The sequence below is a fragment of the Miniopterus schreibersii genome (genome assembly GCF_964146895.1).
Source record: "Miniopterus schreibersii genome assembly, chromosome: 2".
Classification (NCBI taxonomy): Eukaryota; Metazoa; Chordata; class Mammalia; order Chiroptera; family Miniopteridae; genus Miniopterus; species Miniopterus schreibersii.
In genome coordinates, this window is record NC_138102.1 from 8,302,802 (window position 1) to 8,308,801 (window position 6,000).

At 42.9% G+C, this 6,000-nt stretch overlaps 1 protein-coding gene across 9 annotated transcripts in view; it reads right to left on the bottom strand.

Annotated features, from left to right (window-relative positions):
• Window positions 1-4,762, bottom strand: part of SORBS2 (sorbin and SH3 domain containing 2) — a 143,537-nt gene extending 138,775 nt beyond the window's left edge. For 5 of the 9 annotated variants that reach the window (XM_081127215.1, XM_081127214.1, XM_081127213.1 and 2 more), the window contains exon 1: window positions 4,447-4,525. The gene's annotated coding sequence lies outside the window, so the exon portion shown is untranslated. Of the gene's footprint in view, window positions 1-4,446 lie in introns of all 9 variants that reach the window. The other 4 variants (XM_081127211.1, XM_081127216.1, XM_081127212.1 and 1 more) reach the window with 2 other exon arrangements.
• Between the last annotated feature and the right edge of the window lie 1,238 nt (window positions 4,763-6,000).

Consider the following 6,000-nt stretch of genomic DNA (forward strand, 5'->3'; position numbering starts at 1 on the left):
GAATGCCAACCCAGTATTACCTTTCCAGGGACACTCAAGCCCAAGTGGGTTGCACTTCCCCGTGGGGATTGGAGAGATTCAGAGGGTCACCAGGGTCTCCTACTCCATGATTCCTCAGGATAAAGCTCAGGGTGAGAGTGGCTTTAAGGGGACCTATCTCCTGACAACATCGTCTACATTTGAACTTACAAGAAATGCCCATGTCTTTTTGACAGTCCACCTTGAATAGGCGAGACAATGCCTTAGGATCATTGCGTTGTTTTGGCATTGTAATTATTAAAACATTATTTTAAGTATTACTTTTTATTTTGGAGAAAATGATGGAATCTAAACAATAAATAAAAGTTTAGCTGGAGAATGATGACTTTCTGGAAATGACCATTCATCTGTTTCAGGAAAATAATCCTCTTTGGTCAGGGGAGAACTTTATTTTGTGTCATCATGGCCCAGTCAGACGGATACTAATTTCTTTTTTTAAGAACACAAATGCCATGCATCTATAAATTTAGCTTTTAATAATATATCCTTGAGGAATGGATAAGGGTTACATGTACTCCATTTTTCTGACAGTAAATGAAACACAAGAGAAGATGTTCCAGGGACTGATTTTTGCAACCTTAAATGACTAATGCAGTCATTCTTGAAAGAAGAAGGTTATATTATGATTTAAAGAAAATTTGCAAATGCACAAGTTTGGTGTTTGTTTTCAACCTGGTATTTTACCCTGTCTCTTTTCAACCTTATACCTTTATGCGTCTAGTGAGAACCTCCTGGTGAGATGGTCCTGAACTGTTTTATCCTGTTTTTTTTTCTGGCACCTCCTTCTGATCAGCTTCCTTTCCTTGGCTCATTGTACTAGTTTTGGGATATAAAAATCAGATATATTGATAAATGCTACACTATGAATAGGGAAGTCAGTGTTAAAATGCAGTCCCTACATATAGGACCCACAAGTTTTGTCACTGTTAGCTTTTCAAATGCTTTACTTAGTATGGGATCAATTGATTTTGCAAATCACCTGCTAAAATGCAAATTGTATCTCTAATAAAGAGCCTATTTTATTAAACAAAAATGTGACTACAAAATTTTCAAAATGAAATTTGACGACAATTTAATTTTATAATCAATATCTATAAATCTTGCTAAATTCAGTCTGACTAAATCTCTAGTGAGGTCACAAATTTACTTTTATGGCAGTTCTTCAAATGAGTTCAGAAACTCTCCAGTTAATAAAATGACGTGTGAACTCGTAGTTTCCTGGGCTTAGTATGTCTAATGGGCTCAGAACCGTGAAGCTCTTTCTGAGACTGGCTCTTCCAACTTCCTTTACAGCTGCGTAGGTCTCCCATTTGTCCTGTTTTCATTGGAGGTTATCTGCCATTTCTGGAGTCCTAATGAGCAGAATGTAATCTTTGGTGTCCTTGATAAGAAAAATAATACCCCCAAAAATGCAATATTCAGCCAACACAAATTTAGATCAACAAGAGAAAAGAATGTTTTCTGATCCAGTGCTTGATTATTTCTGTTTTACATGTGACAGATTTGCTGAACAAAGTTTACAAATCCCCTTTCCTCTCTACCTACCTCTGCCTCCACCCACACGCACGCACACACCTTCACACCCTGCCCTGGCTGACTGTTAAACACACACCCCAGGCTTCTCTGAAGGAAATTGACTCTGCTGAGTACTCCTTTATGCTCAATATACATTACAAGCCTTAGAGTACTGAACTTTTCAATGCTTACAATGTTCCCTGGGAGTATATCACTTGAGCAAGGGAGAAAAAAAAATCTGGAAGTTTATTATTTTTTTCCACCAATATATTTGACACCACCTTTGGAGAGCGAACAAAAAGCATACTGTCAAGCAGACAGACCAGGACAAAATGTTACTGTTTGTTCCTCACGGGCACAGAGGTATATTTAAGCAAAGAAAGACATTCCAGGACTCTCCTGGGACTTCCTTCAGCTGAATTATACCAACGTGTTCACACCGCCGTGGTTCAGGCTGTGTAGGAATTTAAAATGCAGACTCGTGGTTGCCAATGCTTAAATACCACAGCTATAAAAATTCATATTAGGATCGACCCTGGCTTTCAAATGTCATAGAACAAATGGGAGTTGATTGGAAAAAATGTGTGTACACATGAAATCACACAGAAGGCCTGGAAATAAGGGATGTCCTTGTTTGACAGATTCTATGCTTGTACAGTTAAGCCTCAAAGTCCCTAGAAGTCACCTGGCTTTGGATTATGTTTCAAATCCAGGCTCACTGACATTCATGAAACTTTTGGCCAAACGTGGGCCAAGTTTCGAGCAAGGCTGGGTAGAATCCTTCTTTCATGTGGAACCTGTGTGAAACCCCGTGGCTTTGGCCGGCTTTCACCTTGAGTTTCACATTCAAACGACCCAGAGTTTCAGAGTAAAAGGAAGGGGTGAAGAGACACAAAGAAACAAACCACAACAGCACAGGAAACAATGGCTTGCCCAGCGGAGAATGGGATGGCTGTCTATCACCTTCCAGGCCCCTTTCATCCCGGTGCCACTGGATTCATTGGCGCTCAGTGAGGCCACATCAGGGCTTTGCAGTACTAAGGGGAGAGCACTCTAGACCCCCAAAGGCAGTAAAATAACCGGAGGATCTAAAACTTTGTCCCATCACAGAAATGTCATGATTAGCTTGCTCCTTATAACGCAGATTTGAAGGTGGGTGGGGGTTGGGGAGCAATTAAATGTCCAGGGTTTGGAAATAAAAATTGGACTTAGCATCTCTGAGTTTTCCTGTGAGTCCAAATTCTAGAGATTCCATTGCACCTAATCCCAAGGACCCTGTCCCGCCGCGTTCTCCCAGCTCCTCCCCTCTGAAACCTGTGCTGTGGCACCTGCTTCCTCCCTTCTCAGCGAGGTTCGGGGTACGGGGAGCCACTGTGTCAGCTCCAAGGAGCCACAGTCCTCGGCTGCGACCTAGTCTCCTGACGGGATCAGGCTCCCTCTAGTCCTGACCTTCCGCAGAACAGGCGGGGACAGTTTCCCAGGGAGGTCAAGCTGAGTGTCTGGCTGAGCACTTGGACAATTCCCTCCTCTCTGCTTGGGCTGGGGAAGAAAAGGGCCACAAAGTGTAACATACACGCGAATTTTCTTTGAAGAGAACACTGAAAAGTTGAATGAATGGCTAGAAAGGGCTCCCTTGCCTCTTTTAGGAAATACATTTTTTTCATTCTTTATCCCTCATTCAGCAGAAGTTTCACTGGCATACCAGGCTTTTTTGGTTACAGAGGGGTTTTTTTCTTTCCTAGTTTTCTTTAAGTTTTCTTTCTTTTTAATTTCTCTTCTTTTTCTAAAGTCACCCAGAAGATCACTGAATGTTTAAAACGCATGCTTTCTTTTGACACGTGATCTGTGATATCAATAAACCTTTTTGGAAACGAGAATCAGTTAAATACCAAGGATTTCTGGGTCCACGTTATAAAAGCAGCAGTTAGGCCCCGAGGCACATGGTGATTTTTAGGCAGGAGGGCAATCAAGTGAGGGGCTGACAGAGCCGGACTCTGCACTGTCCCTTGCTGCCTGCAGGGGAGCAGAATTTGTCACCGAGTCTCCGCGGCCAGAAAACCTTGCCCTGAGACAGCCTTTTCCTTGAGTTAGAGGTCTCCGTATAAGAAAAACCTAAGACGTGTCAGTGCGAGAAAACCAAAGCCCAGGAGGTTATTTCAAGGAAATGATTTAAAAGCGTTCGGCGAAAAGACTTCATAGTAAATACCCACAATCAAAGTAAATGTTGTGTTTGAAGTTAAAGTCCACAGATCAAAGTACTTGGCAAAATGTTCAACACAAGCATACGGACGGGTGGAGGGGAGGCGCAGAGAGCGATCCAGAATATCCCGGGGTCACGTTAGAGAAACCTGCTGCCAGACTCTCGGCGGGGTAAGGAGCCTCCAGCCGAGGCCCGGCGGGGCCAGGAGCGCTCAGAAGCACAGCCCGACCTGCTCGCGGTCCTCGCTGGGACTACGCAAGCGGCCACCCATCAGAGGGCAGAATAAAACAGCCGTGCCCTGTCCTTAAAGAGCAGTTATCAGAGATTTTCTTTACTCAGCTGGGTGCATCTTTTTCCTTAAAAAAAAAAAAAAAAAGCCCCTAGAAAGTTAGAAATAAGTAAGCAGCCTCAACAACAAAGCAGTGATGCCCCCAAGGCCAGCTTGGCTCGCTGCCTGGGAGGGGGCGCCGGGAGCTCTGAGTCCTGGGCAGCGTGAGTGACAGAGCTTTGGGCAAAGTTTAAGTCGCAGCCCCCTGGCCCAGTGCACGGGCTTCCCTGCTGTGACCTGGAGCACTGTTCACCTGGGGACGGTTCCCAGCTCCCGCTTATTTTCACTACATAATTTATCTAAAACACATCAGTCATAAATGTATCATGAACCAATGAAATAGTTTCAAAATAAAAAATCTTACCTCCAGGCAGCTGGGCTCAGCAGTGGCTCTGAACAGAGGAAGTAGGAGTCAGTGGCCTTTACATGTAGAGATTGTTTATTTAGTCCTTTTTAAAAGGTCTTGAACTCCAGAGATTTCAGATTAAGTCCAATCCAAGTGTCTGAAGGGGGGGAAAAAAAAGGCAGGAGAGAAGGCAAATAAGAGAGGGAAAGACTCGCAGCTGCTGGGTGGTGCTACCGTTCTGAGAGCATTTGAGCTATTTTCAGCATTAACAGCAGCCGGGAGTTGACTGAAGGGCTGAAAAAATCGTGTCCCAATCGCCACACCCCCATCCCCTACCGGGGAGGGGGAGGGGAGGGCACAACCAGGAAACCCACAACAACTCGGTTGACTGTGCAAACACTCATTTGAATTTTGAGGAAAACTGCCCTATTGAAAACAAACAAACAAAAAAACTTGCCTGGAATCTTAAAGAAACAGAGTGTCCTGCCACAATCCTCAAGTTTTCAAAATGATTTACCTGAGTCATTGGAAATGAGATGCTCTGTTTATGCCTCATTGAGAGGGAATATTTAAATCTGATGTTTTCTTGCTCATTGATGTATGGGTCTTAAAAAATATGTTAGATCTTTCTAGTAGGTATATTTGTTGTCAGCCGATCCTTCTTAAAACCGAAGACAAATGGTTTATTTCCAGCACACGCCCAAATTTCCAGTTTCATCAAGTACGCTATTTTTGAAAGCTACTTGGTTAAGCTGTTGACATTTCTTATCTGTTGGCAGAGATTGGGGACCATTCAGTGACATGATGCAGACACCAATCCCCCTTCTCCCTCCAAAGGCCAATGAAGAAATAATTCAGTCACCAACAGTGACCAGCAAACTATGACCGTTCGTTTTGTTTCTAGAATTATAAATTAAGATTTACAAGTTGTATTCATTCACTCACTCACTCACTCATTCATACCTTCATTCATTCAGCAAATATTTGTAACAAGTACTTTTTAACCTAGTATATGCCAGGCATTTTGAGAATATAGTGGACAAAATAAACAGCATCCCTGCTTCCAATGGTTTACAGCACATGGCGCAGCAAGAATAAAGACAGGATCTGTTACAAACTTTTACAGCTTCTTTTTTCACATGATGAGACCATTCAAACCATAGCAGTTGGGGATGAGATCTCTTTATACGATGACTGAAGGAAGATGCTATGCGTCATCAGACTAACACCTGGCTTCCATTGCTTCATTCTGCCTTTTGTACCCTTAAGAAGGAAAGTTAGTTACTTCCTGCAAAGGAAACACTGAAGTATTTTTATAAAAGCCTTTATTCTATGTGGATGAAGCCAGGAATCCTTTCAACTCCCTACTCCCCATAACAAAGAGAAGGCTTAGCAGCCTCTGAGTTCTGCTGAGAGGTGAAAGGAGAATGAAAGAGTCTATGATCTTAGTGCAGTGTAAAAACCACCATGATACAGTTGATAGTTAATATGATGGTTGGTGACCAGACGCTTAGATCGAATCCAATTCTGTCCTTGCAAGTAAAGAAAGACACTGAAACTGATTATAGAAAA